The sequence below is a fragment of the Hyla sarda genome, unplaced genomic scaffold, assembly GCF_029499605.1.
Source record: "Hyla sarda isolate aHylSar1 unplaced genomic scaffold, aHylSar1.hap1 scaffold_703, whole genome shotgun sequence".
NCBI classification, from domain to species: domain Eukaryota; kingdom Metazoa; phylum Chordata; class Amphibia; order Anura; family Hylidae; genus Hyla; species Hyla sarda.
This window is the reverse complement of record NW_026610722.1, coordinates 86,968-105,506: the sequence shown is the minus strand read 5'-3', so window position 1 is coordinate 105,506 and position 18,539 is coordinate 86,968.

Sequence of the window (18,539 nt, the reverse complement as noted above, 5' to 3'; positions counted from 1 at the left end):
AAATAGAGAGTGAGATTGGTAAAATAGAGAATGAGATTGTGCGGTAAAATAGAGAGTGAGATTGTGCGGAAAAATAGAGAGTGAGATTGTGCGGAAAAATAGAGAGTGAGATTGTGCGGTAAAATAGAGAGTGAGATTGTACGGTAAAATAGAGAGTGAGATTGGTAATATAGAGAGTGAGATTGTTCGGTAAAATAGAGAGTGAGATTGGTAAAATAGAGAGTGAGATTGTGCGGTAAAATAGAGAGTGAGATTGTGCGGAAAAATAGAGAGGGAGATTGTGCGGTAAAATAGAGAGTGAGATTGTACGGTAAAATAGAGAGTGAGATTGTGCGGTAAAATAGAGTGACATTGGTAAAATAGAGAGTGAGATTGTGCGGTAAATTAGAGAGTGAGATTGAACGGTAAAATAGAGAGTGAGATTGGTAAAATAGAGAGTGAGATTGTGCGGTAAAATAGAGAGTGAGATTGTGCGGAAAAATAGAGAGTGAGATTGTGCGGTAAAATAGAGAGTGAGATTGTGCGGAAAAATAGAGAGTGAGATTGTGTGGTAAAATAGAGAGTGTGATTGGTAAAATAGAGAGTGAGATTGTGCGGTAAAATAGAGAGTGAGATTGTGCGGTAAAATAGAGAGTGAGATTGTGCGGTAAAATAGAGAGTGAGATTGGTAAAATAGAGAGTGAGATTGTGCGGTAAAATAGAGAGTGAGATTGTGCGGAAAAATAGAGAGGGAGATAGTGCGGTAAAATAGAGAGTGAGATTGTACAGTAAAATAGAGAGTGAGATTGTGCGGTAAAATAGAGAGTGAGATTGTGCGGTAAAATAGAGAGTGAGATTGTGCGGTAAAATAGAGAGTGAGATTGTGCAGTAAAATAGAGAGTGAGATTGTACGGTAAAATATAGAGTGAGATTGTAAGGTAAAAGAGAGAGTGAGATTGTGCGGTAAAATAGAGAGTGAGAGTGTGCGGAAAAATAGAGAGTGAGATTGGTAAAATAGAGAGTGAGATTGTTCGGTAAAATAGAGAGTGAGATTGTACGGTAAAAAAGAGAGTGAGATTGGTAAAATAGAGAGTGAGATTGTGCGGTAAAATAGAGAGTGAGATTGTGCAGAAAAATAGAGAGTGAGATTGTGCGGTAAAATAGAGAGTGAGATTGTACAGTAAAATAGAGAGTGAGATTGTGCGGTAAAATAGAGAGTGACATTGGTAAAATAGAGAGTGAGATTGTGCGGTAAAATAGAGAGTGAGATTGAACGGTAAAATAGAGAGTGAGATTGGTAAAATAGAGAGTGAGATTGTGCGGTAAAATAGAGAGTGAGATTGTGCGGAAAAATAGAGAGTGAGATTGTGCGGTAAAATAGAGAGTGAGATTGTGCGGAAAAATAGAGAGTGACATTGTACGGTAAAATAGAGAGTGAGATTGGTAAAATAGAGAGTGAGATTGTTCGGTAAAATAGAGAGTGAGATTGGTAAAATAGAGAGTGAGATTGTGCGGTAAAATAGAGAGTGAGATTGTGCGGTAAAATAGAGAGTGAGATTGTGCGGTAAAATAGAGAGTGAGATTGTGCGGTAAAATAGAGAGTGAGATTGTGTGGTAAAATAGAGAGTGAGATTGTGCAGTAAAATAGAGAGTGAGATTGTACGGTAAAATATAGAGTGACATTGGTAAAATAGAGAGTGAGATTGTGCGGTAAAATAGAGAGTGAGATTTACGGTAAAATAGAGAGTGAGATTGTGCGGTAAAATAGAGAGTGAGATTTACGGTAAAATAGAGAGTGAGATTGTGCGGTAAAATAGAGAGTGAGATTGTGCGGTAAAATAGAGAGTGAGATTGTACGGTAAAATAGAGAGTGAGATTGTGCGGTAAAATAGAGAGTGAGATTGGTAAAATAGAGAGTGAGATTGTGCGGAAAAATAGAGAGTGAGATTGGTAAAATAGAGAGTGAGATTGTGCGGTAAAATAGAGAGTGAGATTGTGCGGTAAAATAGAGAGTGAAATTGTGCAGAAAAATAGAGAGTGAGATTGTGCGGTAAAATAGAGAGTGAGATTGGTAAAATAGAGAGTGAGATTGTGCGGTAAAATAGAGAGTGAGATTGTGCGGTAAAATAGAGAGTGAGAGTGCGGAAAAATAGAGAGTGAGATTGGTAAAATAGAGAGTGAGATTGTTCGGTAAAATAGAGAGTGAGATTGTACGGTAAAAAAGAGAGTGAGATGGTAAAATAGAGAGTGAGATTGTGCAGAAAAATAGAGAGTGAGATTGTGCGGTAAAATAGAGAATGAGATTGGTAAAATAGAGAGTGAGATTGTGCGGTAAAATAGAGAGTGAGATTGTGCGGTAAAATAGAGAGTGAGATTGTGCGGTAAAATAGAGAGTGACATTGGTAAAATAGAGAGTGAGATTGTGTGGTAAAATAGAGAGTGAGATTGAACGGTAAAATAGAGAGTGAGATTGTGCGGAAAAATAGAGAGTGAGATTGTGCGGTAAAATAGAGAGTGAGATTGTGCGGAAAAATAGAGAGTGAGATTGTGCGGTAAAATAGAGAGTGAGATTGTACGGTAAAATAGAGAGTGAGATTGGTAAAATAGAGAGTGAGATTGTGCGGTAAAATAGAGAGTGAGATTGTGCGGAAAAATAGAGAGTGAGATTGTGCGGTAAAATAGAGAGTGAGATTGTGTGGAAAAATAGAGAGTGAGATTGTGCGGTAAAATAGAGAGTGAGATTGTACGGTAAAATAGAGAACGAGATTGGTAAAATAGAGAGTGAGATTGTTCGGTAAAATAGAGAGTGAGATTGTGCGGTAAAATAGAGAGTGAGATTGTGCGGTAAAATAGAGAGTGAGATTGTGCGGAAAAATAGAGAGGGAGATTGTGCGGTAAAATAGAGAGTGAGATTGTACAGTAAAATAGAGAGTGAGATTGTGCGGTAAAATAGAGAGTGAGATTGTGCAGTAAAATAGAGAGTGAGATTGTACGGTAAAATATAGAGTGAGATTGTGCGGTAAAATAGAGAGTGAGATTGTGCGGTAAAATAGAGAGTGAGATTGTGCAGTAAAATAGAGAGTGAGATTGTACGGTAAAATATAGAGTGACATTGGTAAAATAGAGAGTGAGATTGTGCGGTAAAATAGAGAGTGAGATTGAACGGTAAAATAGAGAGTGAGATTGGTAAAATAGAGAATGAGATTGTGCGGTAAAATAGAGAGTGAGATTGTGCGGAAAAATAGAGAGTGAGATTGTGCGGAAAAATAGAGAGTGAGATTGTGCGGTAAAATAGAGAGTGAGATTGTACGGTAAAATAGAGAGTGAGATTGGTAATATAGAGAGTGAGATTGTTCGGTAAAATAGAGAGTGAGATTGGTAAAATAGAGAGTGAGATTGTGCGGTAAAATAGAGAGTGAGATTGTGCGGAAAAATAGAGAGGGAGATTGTGCGGTAAAATAGAGAGTGAGATTGTACGGTAAAATAGAGAGTGAGATTGTGCGGAAAAATAGAGAGTGAGATTGTGCGGTAAAATAGAGAGTGAGATTGTGCGGAAAAATAGAGAGTGAGATTGTGTGGTAAAATAGAGAGTGTGATTGGTAAAATAGAGAGTGAGATTGTGCGGTAAAATAGAGAGTGAGATTGTGCGGTAAAATAGAGAGTGAGATTGTGCGGTAAAATAGAGAGTGACATTGGTAAAATAGAGAGTGAGATTGTGTGGTAAAATAGAGAGTGAGATTGAACGGTAAAATAGAGAGTGAGATTGTGCGGAAAAATAGAGAGTGAGATTGTGCGGTAAAAAAGAGAGTGAGATTGTGCGGTAAAATAGAGAGTGAGATTGTGCGGTAAAATAGAGAGTGAGATTGTGTGGTAAAATAGAGAGTGAGATTGTGCAGTAAAATATAGAGTGACATTGGTAAAATAGAGAGTGAGATTGTGCGGTAAAATAGAGAGTGAGATTTACGGTAAAATAGAGAGTGAGATTGTGCGGTAAAATAGAGAGTGAGATTTACGGTAAAATAGAGAGTGACATTGGTAAAATAGAGAGTGAGATTGTGCGGTAAAATAGAGAGTGAGATTTACGGTAAAATAGAGAGTGAGATTGTGCGGTAAAATAGAGAGTGAGATTTACGGTAAAATAGAGAGTGAGATTGTGCGGTAAAATAGAGAGTGAGATTGTGCGGTAAAATAGAGAGTGAGATTGTACGGTAAAATAGAGAGTGAGATTGGTAAAATAGAGAGTGAGATTGTGCGGAAAAATAGAGAGTGAGATTGGTAAAATAGAGAGTGAGATTGTGCGGTAAAATAGAGAGTGAGATTGGTAAAATAGAGAGTGAGATTGTGCGGTAAAATAGAGAGTGAGATTGGTAAAATAGAGAGTGAGATTGTGCGGAAAAATAGAGAGTGAGATTGGTAAAATAGAGAGTGAGATTGTGCGGAAAATAGAGAGTGAGATTGTGCGGTAAAATAGAGAGTGAAATTGTGCAGAAAAATAGAGAGTGAGATTGTGCGGTAAAATAGAGAGTGAGATTGGTAAAATAGAGAGTGAGATTGTGCGGTAAAATAGAGAGTGAGATTGTGCGGTAAAATAGAGAGTGAGAGTGTGCGGAAAAATAGAGAGTGAGATTGGTAAAATAGAGAGTGAGAGTGTGCGGAAAAATAGAGAGTGAGATTGGTAAAATAGAGAGTGAGATTGTTCGGTAAAATAGAGAGTGAGATTGTACGGTAAAAAAGAGAGTGAGATTGGTAAAATAGAGAGTGAGATTGTGCGGTAAAATAGAGAGTGAGATTGTGCAGAAAAATAGAGAGTGAGATTGTGCGGTAAAATAGAGAATGAGATTGGTAAAATAGAGAGTGAGATTGTGCGGTAAAATAGAGAGTGAGATTGTGCGGTAAAATAGAGAGTGAGATTGTGCGGTAAAATAGAGAGTGACATTTGTAAAATAGAGAGTGAGATTGTGTGGTAAAATAGAGAGTGAGTTTGAACGGTAAAATAGAGAGTGAGATTGTGCGGAAAAATAGAGAGTGAGATTGTGCGGTAAAATAGAGAGTGAGATTGTGCGGAAAAATAGAGAGTGAGATTGTGCGGTAAAATAGAGAGTGAGATTGTACGGTAAAATAGAGAGTGAGATTGGTAAAATAGAGAGTGAGATTGTGCGGTAAAATAGAGAGTGAGATTGTGCGGAAAAATATAGAGTGAGATTGTGCGGTAAAATAGAGAGTGAGATTGTGTGGAAAAATAGAGAGTGAGATTGTGCGGCAAAATAGAGAGTGAGATTGTACGGTAAAATAGAGAACGAGATTGGTAAAATAGAGAGTGAGATTGTTCGGTAAAATAGAGAGTGAGATTGGTAAAATAGAGAGTGAGATTGTGCGGTAAAATAGAGAGTGAGATTGTGCGGAAAAATAGAGAGGGAGATTGTGCGGTAAAATAGAGAGTAAGATTGTACAGTAAAATAGAGAGTGAGATTGTGCGGTAAAATAGAGAGTGAGATTGTGCAGTAAAATAGAGAGTGAGATTGTACGGTAAAATATAGAGTGAGATTGTGCGGTAAAATAGAGAGTGAGATTGTGCGGTAAAATAGAGAGTGAGATTGTGCAGTAAAATAGAGAGTGAGATTGTACGGTAAAATATAGAGTGACATTGGTAAAATAGAGAGTGAGATTGTGCGGTAAAATAGAGAGTGAGATTGAACGGTAAAATAGAGAGTGAGATTGGTAAAATAGAGAATGAGATTGTGCGGTAAAATAGAGAGTGAGATTGTGCGGAAAAATAGAGAGTGAGATTGTGCGGTAAAATAGAGAGTGAGATTGTGCGGAAAAATAGAGAGTGAGATTGTGCGGTAAAATAGAGAGTGAGATTGTACGGTAAAATAGAGAGTGAGATTGGTAATATAGAGAGTGAGATTGTTCGGTAAAATAGAGAGTGAGATTGGTAAAATAGAGAGTGAGATTGTGCGGTAAAATAGAGAGTGAGATTGTGCGGAAAAATAGAGAGGGAGATAGTGCGGTAAAATAGAGAGTGAGATTGTACAGTAAAATAGAGAGTGAGATTGTGCGGTAAAATAGAGAGTGAGATTGTGCGGTAAAATAGAGAGTGAGATTGTGCGGTAAAATAGAGAGTGAGATTGTGCAGTAAAATAGAGAGTGAGATTGTACGGTAAAATATAGAGTGAGATTGTGCGGAAAAATAGAGAGTGAGATTGTGCGGTAAAATAGAGAGTGAGATTGTGCGGTAAAATAGAGAGTGAGAGTGTGCGGAAAAATAGAGAGTGAGATTGGTAAAATAGAGAGTGAGATTGTTCGGTAAAATAGAGAGTGAGATTGTACGGTAAAAAAGAGAGTGAGATTGGTAAAATAGAGAGTGAGATTGTGCGGTAAAATAGAGAGTGAGATTGTGCAGAAAAATAGAGAGTGAGATTGTGCGGTAAAATAGAGAGTGAGATTGTACGGTAAAATAGAGAGTGAGATTGTGCGGTAAAATAGAGAGTGACATTGGTAAAATAGAGAGTGAGATTGTGCGGTAAAATAGAGAGTGAGATTGAACGGTAAAATAGAGAGTGAGATTGGTAAAATAGAGAGTGAGATTGTGCGGTAAAATAGAGAGTGAGATTGTGCGGAAAAATAGAGAGTGAGATTGTGCGGTAAAATAGAGAGTGAGATTGTGCGGAAAAATAGAGAGTGAGATTGGGCGGGAAAATAGAGAGTGAGATTGTACGGTAAAATAGAGAGTGAGATTGTGCGGTAAAATAGAGAGTGAGATTGGTAAAATAGAGAGTGAGATTGTGCGGTAAAATAGAGAGTGAGATTGTGCGGAAAAATAGAGAGTGAGATTGTGCGGTAAAATAGAGAGTGAGATTGTACGGTAAAATAGAGAGTGAGATTGGGCGGGAAAATAGAGAGTGAGATTGTACGGTAAAATAGAGAGTGAGATTGTGCGGTAAAATAGAGAGTGAGATTGTGCGGAAAAATAGAGAGTGAGATTGTGCGGTAAAATAGAGAGTGAGATTGTACGGTAAAATAGAGAGTGAGATTGGTAATATAGAGAGTGAGATTGTTCGGTAAAATAGAGAGTGAGATTGGTAAAATAGAGAGTGAGATTGTGCGGTAAAATAGAGAGTGAGATTGTGCAGAAAAATAGAGAGGGAGATAGTGCGGTAAAATAGAGAGTGAGATTGTACAGTAAAATAGAGAGTGAGATTGTGCGGTAAAATAGAGAGTGAGATTGTGCGGTAAAATAGAGAGTGAGATTGTGCGGTAAAATAGAGAGTGAGATTGTGAAGTAAAATAGAGAGTGAGATTGTACGGTAAAATATAGAGTGAGATTGTAAGGTAAAAGAGAGAGTGAGATTGTGCGGTAAAATAGAGAGTGAGAGTGTGCGGAAAAATAGAGAGTGAGATTGTTCGGTAAAATAGAGAGTGAGATTGTACGGTAAAAAAGAGAGTGAGATTGGTAAAATAGAGAGTGAGATTGTACGGTAAAAAAGAGAGTGAGATTGGTAAAATAGAGAGTGAGATTGTGCGGTAAAATAGAGAGTGAGATTGTGCAGAAAAATAGAGAGTGAGATTGTGCGGTAAAATAGAGAGTGAGATTGTACGGTAAAATAGAGAGTGAGATTGTGCGGTAAAATAGAGAGTGACATTGGTAAAATAGAGAGTGAGATTGTGCGGTAAAATAGAGAGTGAGATTGAACGGTAAAATAGAGAGTGAGATTGGTAAAATAGAGAGTGAGATTGTGCGGTAAAATAGAGAGTGAGATTGTGCGGAAAAATAGAGAGTGAGATTGTGCGGTAAAATAGAGAGTGAGATTGTGCGGAAAAATAGAGAGTGAGATTGTGTGGTAAAATAGAGAGTGACATTGTGCGGTAAAATAGAGAGTGAGATTGGTAAAATAGAGAGTGAGATTGTGCGGTAAAATAGAGAGTGAGATTGTGCGGTAAAATAGAGAGTGAGATTGAACGGTAAAATAGAGTGTGAGATTGTGCGGAAAAATAGAGAGTGAGATTGTGCGGTAAAATAGAGAGTGAGATTGTGCGGTAAAATAGAGAGTGAGATTGTGCGGTAAAATAGAGAGTGAGATTGTGTGGTAAAATAGAGAGTGAGATTGTGCAGTAAAATATAGAGTGACATTGGTAAAATAGAGAGTGAGATTGTGCGGTAAAATAGAGAGTGAGATTTACGGTAAAATAGAGAGTGAGATTGTGCGGTAAAATAGAGAGTGAGATTTACGGTAAAATAGAGAGTGAGATTGTGCGGTAAAATAGAGAGTGAGATTGTGCGGTAAAATAGAGAGTGAGATTGTACGGTAAAATAGAGAGTGAGATTGGTAAAATAGAGAGTGAGATTGTGCGGAAAAATAGAGAGTGAGATTGGTAAAATAGAGAGTGAGATTGTGCGGTAAAATAGAGAGTGAGATTGGTAAAATAGAGAGTGAGATTGTGCGGTAAAATAGAGAGTGAGATTGGTAAAATAGAGAGTGAGATTGTGCGGAAAAATAGAGAGTGAGATTGGTAAAATAGAGAGTGAGATTGTGCGGTAAAATAGAGAGTGAGATTGTGCGGTAAAATAGAGAGTGAAATTGTGCAGAAAAATAGAGAGTGAGATTGTGCGGTAAAATAGAGAGTGAGATTGGTAAAATAGAGAGTGAGATTGTGCGGTAAAATAGAGAGTGAGATTGTGCGGTAAAATAGAGAGTGAGAGTGTGCGGAAAAATAGAGAGTGAGATTGGTAAAATAGAGAGTGAGAGTGTGCGGAAAAATAGAGAGTGAGATTGGTAAAATAGAGAGTGAGATTGTTCGGTAAAATAGAGAGTGAGATTGTACGGTTAAATAGAGAGTGAGATTGGTAAAATAGAGAGTGAGTTTGTGCGGTAAAATAGAAAGTGAGATTGTGCAGAAAAATAGAGAGTGAGATTGTGCGGTAAAATAGAGAATGAGATTGGTAAAATAGAGAGTGAGATTGTGCGGTAAAATAGAGAGTGAGATTGTGCGGTAAAATAGAGAGTGAGATTGTGCGGTAAAATAGAGAGTGACATTGGTAAAATAGAGAGTGAGATTGTGCGGTAAAATAGAGAGTGAGATTGTGCGGTAAAATAGAGAGTGAGATTGGTAAAATAGAGAGTGAGATTGTGCGGTAAAATAGAGAGTGAGATTGTACGGTAAAATAGAGAGTGAGATTGTGCGTTAAAATAGAGAGTGAGATTGTGCGGTAAAATAGAGAGTGAGATTGTTAAAAAAGAGAGTGAGATTGTGCGGTAAAATAGAGAGTGAGATTGGTAAAATAGAGAGTGAGATTGTGCGGTAAAACAGAGAGTGAGATTTACGGTAAAATAGAGAGTGAGATTGGTAAAATAGAGAGTGAGATTGTGCGGTAAAATAGAGAGTGAGATTGTGCGGTAAAATAGAGAGTGAGATTGTTAAAAAAGAGAGTGAGATTGTGCGGTAAAATAGAGAGTGAGATTGTGCGGTAAAATAGAGAGTGAGATTTACGGTAAAATAGAGAGTGAGATTGTGCGGTAAAATAGAGAGTGAGATTGTGCAGTAAAATAGAGAGTGAGATTGTACGGTAAAATAGAGAGTGAGATTGTGCGGTAAAATAGAGAGTGAGATTGTACGGTAAAATAGAGAACGAGATTGGTAAAATAGAGAGTGAGATTGTTCGGTAAAATAGAGAGTGAGATTGGTAAAATAGAGAGTGAGATTGTGCGGTAAAATAGAGAGTGAGATTGTGCGGAAAAATAGAGAGGGAGATTGTGCGGTAAAATAGAGAGTAAGATTGTACAGTAAAATAGAGAGTGAGATTGTGCGGTAAAATAGAGAGTGAGATTGTGCAGTAAAATAGAGAGTGAGATTGTACGGTAAAATATAGAGTGAGATTGTGCGGTAAAATAGAGAGTGAGATTGTGCGGTAAAATAGAGAGTGAGATTGTGCAGTAAAATAGAGAGTGAGATTGTACGGTAAAATATAGAGTGACATTGGTAAAATAGAGAGTGAGATTGTGCGGTAAAATAGAGAGTGAGATTGAACGGTAAAATAGAGAGTGAGATTGGTAAAATAGAGAATGAGATTGTGCGGTAAAATAGAGAGTGAGATTGTGCGGAAAAATAGAGAGTGAGATTGTGCGGTAAAATAGAGAGTGAGATTGTGCGGAAAAATAGAGAGTGAGATTGTGCGGTAAAATAGAGAGTGAGATTGTACGGTAAAATAGAGAGTGAGATTGGTAATATAGAGAGTGAGATTGTTCGGTAAAATAGAGAGTGAGATTGGTAAAATAGAGAGTGAGATTGTGCGGTAAAATAGAGAGTGAGATTGTGCGGAAAAATAGAGAGGGAGATAGTGCGGTAAAATAGAGAGTGAGATTGTACAGTAAAATAGAGAGTGAGATTGTGCGGTAAAATAGAGAGTGAGATTGTGCGGTAAAATAGAGAGTGAGATTGTGCGGTAAAATAGAGAGTGAGATTGTGCAGTAAAATAGAGAGTGAGATTGTACGGTAAAATATAGAGTGAGATTGTGCGGAAAAATAGAGAGTGAGATTGTGCGGTAAAATAGAGAGTGAGATTGTGCGGTAAAATAGAGAGTGAGAGTGTGCGGAAAAATAGAGAGTGAGATTGGTAAAATAGAGAGTGAGATTGTTCGGTAAAATAGAGAGTGAGATTGTACGGTAAAAAAGAGAGTGAGATTGGTAAAATAGAGAGTGAGATTGTGCGGTAAAATAGAGAGTGAGATTGTGCAGAAAAATAGAGAGTGAGATTGTGCGGTAAAATAGAGAGTGAGATTGTACGGTAAAATAGAGAGTGAGATTGTGCGGTAAAATAGAGAGTGACATTGGTAAAATAGAGAGTGAGATTGTGCGGTAAAATAGAGAGTGAGATTGAACGGTAAAATAGAGAGTGAGATTGGTAAAATAGAGAGTGAGATTGTGCGGTAAAATAGAGAGTGAGATTGTGCGGAAAAATAGAGAGTGAGATTGTGCGGTAAAATAGAGAGTGAGATTGTGCGGAAAAATAGAGAGTGAGATTGGGCGGGAAAATAGAGAGTGAGATTGTACGGTAAAATAGAGAGTGAGATTGTGCGGTAAAATAGAGAGTGAGATTGGTAAAATAGAGAGTGAGATTGTGCGGTAAAATAGAGAGTGAGATTGTGCGGAAAAATAGAGAGTGAGATTGTGCGGTAAAATAGAGAGTGAGATTGTACGGTAAAATAGAGAGTGAGATTGGGCGGGAAAATAGAGAGTGAGATTGTACGGTAAAATAGAGAGTGAGATTGTGCGGTAAAATAGAGAGTGAGATTGTGCGGAAAAATAGAGAGTGAGATTGTGCGGTAAAATAGAGAGTGAGATTGTACGGTAAAATAGAGAGTGAGATTGGTAATATAGAGAGTGAGATTGTTCGGTAAAATAGAGAGTGAGATTGGTAAAATAGAGAGTGAGATTGTGCGGTAAAATAGAGAGTGAGATTGTGCAGAAAAATAGAGAGGGAGATAGTGCGGTAAAATAGAGAGTGAGATTGTACAGTAAAATAGAGAGTGAGATTGTGCGGTAAAATAGAGAGTGAGATTGTGCGGTAAAATAGAGAGTGAGATTGTGCGGTAAAATAGAGAGTGAGATTGTGAAGTAAAATAGAGAGTGAGATTGTACGGTAAAATATAGAGTGAGATTGTAAGGTAAAAGAGAGAGTGAGATTGTGCGGTAAAATAGAGAGTGAGAGTGTGCGGAAAAATAGAGAGTGAGATTGTTCGGTAAAATAGAGAGTGAGATTGTACGGTAAAAAAGAGAGTGAGATTGGTAAAATAGAGAGTGAGATTGTACGGTAAAAAAGAGAGTGAGATTGGTAAAATAGAGAGTGAGATTGTGCGGTAAAATAGAGAGTGAGATTGTGCAGAAAAATAGAGAGTGAGATTGTGCGGTAAAATAGAGAGTGAGATTGTACGGTAAAATAGAGAGTGAGATTGTGCGGTAAAATAGAGAGTGACATTGGTAAAATAGAGAGTGAGATTGTGCGGTAAAATAGAGAGTGAGATTGAACGGTAAAATAGAGAGTGAGATTGGTAAAATAGAGAGTGAGATTGTGCGGTAAAATAGAGAGTGAGATTGTGCGGAAAAATAGAGAGTGAGATTGTGCGGTAAAATAGAGAGTGAGATTGTGCGGAAAAATAGAGAGTGAGATTGTGTGGTAAAATAGAGAGTGACATTGTGCGGTAAAATAGAGAGTGAGATTGGTAAAATAGAGAGTGAGATTGTGCGGTAAAATAGAGAGTGAGATTGTGCGGTAAAATAGAGAGTGAGATTGAACGGTAAAATAGAGTGTGAGATTGTGCGGAAAAATAGAGAGTGAGATTGTGCGGTAAAATAGAGAGTGAGATTGTGCGGTAAAATAGAGAGTGAGATTGTGCGGTAAAATAGAGAGTGAGATTGTGTGGTAAAATAGAGAGTGAGATTGTGCAGTAAAATATAGAGTGACATTGGTAAAATAGAGAGTGAGATTGTGCGGTAAAATAGAGAGTGAGATTTACGGTAAAATAGAGAGTGAGATTGTGCGGTAAAATAGAGAGTGAGATTTACGGTAAAATAGAGAGTGAGATTGTGCGGTAAAATAGAGAGTGAGATTGTGCGGTAAAATAGAGAGTGAGATTGTACGGTAAAATAGAGAGTGAGATTGGTAAAATAGAGAGTGAGATTGTGCGGAAAAATAGAGAGTGAGATTGGTAAAATAGAGAGTGAGATTGTGCGGTAAAATAGAGAGTGAGATTGGTAAAATAGAGAGTGAGATTGTGCGGTAAAATAGAGAGTGAGATTGGTAAAATAGAGAGTGAGATTGTGCGGAAAAATAGAGAGTGAGATTGGTAAAATAGAGAGTGAGATTGTGCGGTAAAATAGAGAGTGAGATTGTGCGGTAAAATAGAGAGTGAAATTGTGCAGAAAAATAGAGAGTGAGATTGTGCGGTAAAATAGAGAGTGAGATTGGTAAAATAGAGAGTGAGATTGTGCGGTAAAATAGAGAGTGAGATTGTGCGGTAAAATAGAGAGTGAGAGTGTGCGGAAAAATAGAGAGTGAGATTGGTAAAATAGAGAGTGAGAGTGTGCGGAAAAATAGAGAGTGAGATTGGTAAAATAGAGAGTGAGATTGTTCGGTAAAATAGAGAGTGAGATTGTACGGTTAAATAGAGAGTGAGATTGGTAAAATAGAGAGTGAGTTTGTGCGGTAAAATAGAAAGTGAGATTGTGCAGAAAAATAGAGAGTGAGATTGTGCGGTAAAATAGAGAATGAGATTGGTAAAATAGAGAGTGAGATTGTGCGGTAAAATAGAGAGTGAGATTGTGCGGTAAAATAGAGAGTGAGATTGTGCGGTAAAATAGAGAGTGACATTGGTAAAATAGAGAGTGAGATTGTGCGGTAAAATAGAGAGTGAGATTGTGCGGTAAAATAGAGAGTGAGATTGGTAAAATAGAGAGTGAGATTGTGCGGTAAAATAGAGAGTGAGATTGTACGGTAAAATAGAGAGTGAGATTGTGCGTTAAAATAGAGAGTGAGATTGTGCGGTAAAATAGAGAGTGAGATTGTTAAAAAAGAGAGTGAGATTGTGCGGTAAAATAGAGAGTGAGATTGGTAAAATAGAGAGTGAGATTGTGCGGTAAAACAGAGAGTGAGATTTACGGTAAAATAGAGAGTGAGATTGGTAAAATAGAGAGTGAGATTGTGCGGTAAAATAGAGAGTGAGATTGTGCGGTAAAATAGAGAGTGAGATTGTTAAAAAAGAGAGTGAGATTGTGCGGTAAAATAGAGAGTGAGATTGTGCGGTAAAATAGAGAGTGAGATTTACGGTAAAATAGAGAGTGAGATTGTGCGGTAAAATAGAGAGTGAGATTGTGCAGTAAAATAGAGAGTGAGATTGTACGGTAAAATAGAGAGTGAGATTGTGCGGTAAAATAGAGAGTGAGATTGTACGGTAAAATAGAGAGTGAGATTGTGCGGTAAAATAGAGAGTGAGATTGATAAAATAGAGAGTGAGATTGGTAAAATAGAGAGTGAGATTGTGCGGTAAAATAGAGAGTGAGATTGTGCGGTAAAATAGAGAGTGAGATTGGTAAAATAGAGAGTGAGATTGTGCGGTAAAATAGAGAGTGAGATTGTGCGTTAAAATAGAGAGTGAGATTGTGCGGTAAAATAGAGAGTGAGATTGTTAAAAAAGAGAGTGAGATTGTGCGATAAAATAGAGAGTGAGATTGTGCGGTAAAATAGAGCGTGAGATTTACGGTAAAATAGAGAGTGAGATTGTACGGTAAAATAGAGAGTGAGATTGTGCGGTAAAATAGAGAGTGAGATTGTGCGGTAAAATAGAGAGTGAGATTGTGCGGTAAAATAGAGAGTGAGATTGTGTGGTAAAATAGAGAGTGAGATTGGTAAAATAGAGAGTGAGATTGTGCGGTAAAATAGAGAGTGAGATTGTGCGGTAAAATAGAGAGTGAGATTGGTAAAATAGAGAGTGAGATTGTGCGGTAAAATAGAGAGTGAGATTGTGCGGTATAATAGAGAGTGAGATTGTGCGGTAAAATATAGAGTGAGATTGTGCGTTAAAATAGAGAGTGAGATTGTGCGGTAAAATAGAGAGTGAGATTGTTAAAAAAGAGAGTGAGATTGTGCGGTAAAATAGAGAGTGAGATTGGTAAAATAGAGAGTGAGATTGTGCGGTAAAATAGAAAGTGAGATTGTGCGGTAAAATAGAGAGTGAGATTGGTAAAATAGAGAGTGAGATTGTGCGGTAAAATAGAGAGTGAGATTGTACGGTACAATAGAGAGTGAGATTGTGCGTTAAAATAGAGAGTGAGATTGTGCGGTAAAATAGAGAGTGAGATTGTTAAAAAAGAGAGTGAGATTGTGCGGTAAAATAGAGAGTGAGATTGGTAAAATAGAGAGTGAGATTGTGCGGTAAAACAGAGAGTGAGATTTACGGTAAAATAGAGAGTGAGATTGGTAAAATAGAGAGTGAGATTGTGCGGTAAAATAGAGAGTGAGATTGTGCGGTAAAATAGAGAGTGAGATTGTTAAAAAAGAGAGTGAGATTGTGCGGTAAAATAGAGAGTGAGATTGTGCGGTAAAATAGAGAGTGAGATTTACGGTAAAATAGAGAGTGAGATTGTGCGGTAAAATAGAGAGTGAGATTGTGCAGTAAAATAGAGAGTGAGATTGTACGGTAAAATAGAGAGTGAGATTGTGCGGTAAAATAGAGAGTGAGATTGTACGGTAAAATAGAGAGTGAGATTGTGCGGTAAAATAGAGAGTGAGATTGATAAAATAGAGAGTGAGATTGGAAAATAGAGAGTGAGATTGTGCGGTAAAATAGAGAGTGAGATTGTGCGGTAAAATAGAGAGTGAGATTGTACGGTAAAATAGAGAGTGAAATTGTGCAGTAAAATAGAGAGTGAGATTGTGCGTTAAAATAGAGAGTGAGATTGTGCGGTAAAATAGAGAGTGAGATTGTGCGGTAAAATAGAGAGTGAGATTGTTAAAAAAGAGAGTGAGATTGTGCGGTAAAATAGAGAGTGAGATTGAACGGTAAAATAGAGAGTGAGATTGGTAAAATAGAGAGTGAGATTGTGCGGTAAAATAGAGAGTGAGATTGTGCGGAAAAATAGAGAGTGAGATTGTGCGGTAAAATAGAGAGTGAGATTGTGCGGAAAAATAGAGAGTGACATTGTACGGTAAAATAGAGAGTGAGATTGGTAAAATAGAGAGTGAGATTGTTCGGTAAAATAGAGAGTGAGATTGGTAAAATAGAGAGTGAGATTGTGCGGTAAAATAGAGAGTGAGATTGTGCGGTAAAATAGAGAGTGAGATTGTGCGGTAAAATAGAGAGTGAGATTGTGCGGTAAAATAGAGAGTGAGATTGTGTGGTAAAATAGAGAGTGAGATTGTGCAGTAAAATAGAGAGTGAGATTGTACGGTAAAATATAGAGTGACATTGGTAAAATAGAGAGTGAGATTGTGCGGTAAAATAGAGAGTGAGATTTACGGTAAAATAGAGAGTAAGATTGTGCGGTAAAATAGAGAGTGAGATTTACGGTAAAATAGAGAGTGAGATTGTGCGGTAAAATAGAGAGTGAGATTGTGCGGTAAAATAGAGAGTGAGATTGTACGGTAAAATAGAGAGTGAGATTGTGCGGTAAAATAGAGAGTGAGATTGGTAAAATAGAGAGTGAGATTGTGCGGAAAAATAGAGAGTGAGATTGGTGAAATAGAGAGTGAGATTGTGCGGTAAAATAGAGAGTGAGATTGTGCGGTAAAATAGAGAGTGAAATTGTGCAGAAAAATAGAGAGTGAGATTGTGCGGTAAAATAGAGAGTGAGATTGGTAAAATAGAGAGTGAGATTGTGCGGTAAAATAGAGAGTGAGATTGTGCGGTAAAATAGAGAGTGAGAGTGCGGAAAAATAGAGAGTGAGATTGGTAAAATAGAGAGTGAGATTGTTCGGTAAAATAGAGAGTGAGATTGTACGGTAAAAAAGAGAGTGAGATTGGTAAAATAGAGAGTGAGATTGTGCAGAAAAATAGAGAGTGAGATTGTGCGGTAAAATAGAGAATGAGATTGGTAAAATAGAGAGTGAGATTGTGCGGTAAAATAGAGAGTGAGATTGTGCGGTAAAATAGAGAGTGAGATTGTGCGGTAAAATAGAGAGTGACATTGGTAAAATAGAGAGTGAGATTGTGTGGTAAAATAGAGAGTGAGATTGAACGGTAAAATAGAGAGTGAGATTGTGCGGAAAAATAGAGAGTGAGATTGTGCGGTAAAATAGAGAGTGAGATTGTGCGGAAAAATAGAGAGTGAGATTGTGCGGTAAAATAGAGAGTGAGATTGTGTGGAAAAATAGAGAGTGAGATTGTGCGGTAAAATAGAGAGTGAGATTGTACGGTAAAATAGAGAACGAGATTGGTAAAATAGAGAGTGAGATTGTTCGGTAAAATAGAGAGTGAGATTGTGCGGTAAAATAGAGAGTGAGATTGTGCGGTAAAATAGAGAGTGAGATTGTGCGGAAAAATAGAGAGGGAGATTGTGCGGTAAAATAGAGAGTGAGATTGTACAGTAAAATAGAGAGTGAGATTGTGCGGTAAAATAGAGAGTGAGATTGTGCAGTAAAATAGAGAGTGAGATTGTACGGTAAAATATAGAGTGAGATTGTGCGGTAAAATAGAGAGTGAGATTGTGCGGTAAAATAGAGAGTGAGATTGTGCAGTAAAATAGAGAGTGAGATTGTACGGTAAAATATAGAGTGACATTGGTAAAATAGAGAGTGAGATTGTGCGGTAAAATAGAGAGTGAGATTGAACGGTAAAATAGAGAGTGAGATTGGTAAAATAGAGAATGAGATTGTGCGGTAAAATAGAGAGTGAGATTGTGCGGAAAAATAGAGAGTGAGATTGTGCGGAAAAATAGAGAGTGAGATTGTGCGGTAAAATAGAGAGTGAGATTGTACGGTAAAATAGAGAGTGAGATTGGTAATATAGAGAGTGAGATTGTTCGGTAAAATAGAGAGTGAGATTGGTAAAATAGAGAGTGAGATTGTGCGGTAAAATAGAGAGTGAGATTGTGCGGAAAAATAGAGAGGGAGATTGTGCGGTAAAATAGAGAGTGAGATTGTACGGTAAAATAGAGAGTGAGATTGTGCGGTAAAATAGAGTGACATTGGTAAAATAGAGAGTGAGATTGTGCGGTAAATTAGAGAGTGAGATTGAACGGTAAAATAGAGAGTGAGATTGGTAAAATAGAGAGTGAGATTGTGCGGTAAAATAGAGAGTGAGATTGTGCGGAAAAATAGAGAGTGAGATTGTGCGGTAAAATAGAGAGTGAGATTGTGCGGAAAAATAGAGAGTGAGATTGTGTGGTAAAATAGAGAGTGTGATTGGTAAAATAGAGAGTGAGATTGTGCGGTAAAATAGAGAGTGAGATTGTGCGGTAAAATAGAGAGTGAGATTGTGCGGTAAAATAGAGAGTGACATTGGTAAAATAGAGAGTGAGATTGTGTGGTAAAATAGAGAGTGAGATTGAACGGTAAAATAGAGAGTGAGATTGTGCGGAAAAATAGAGAGTGAGATTGTGCGGTAAAAAAGAGAGTGAGATTGTGCGGTAAAATAGAGAGTGAGATTGTGCGGTAAAATAGAGAGTGAGATTGTGTGGTAAAATAGAGAGTGAGATTGTGCAGTAAAATATAGAGTGACATTGGTAAAATAGAGAGTGAGATTGTGCGGTAAAATAGAGAGTGAGATTTACGGTAAAATAGAGAGTGAGATTGTGCGGTAAAATAGAGAGTGAGATTTACGGTAAAATAGAGAGTGAGATTGTACGGTAAAATAGAGAGTGAGATTGGTAAAATAGAGAGTGAGATTGTGCGGAAAAATAGAGAGTGAGATTGGTAAAATAGAGAGTGAGATTGTGCGGTAAAATAGAGAGTGAGATTGTGCGGTAAAATAGAGAGTGAAATTGTGCAGAAAAATAGAGAGTGAGATTGTGCGGTAAAATAGAGAGTGAGATTGGTAAAATAGAGAGTGAGATTGTGCGGTAAAATAGAG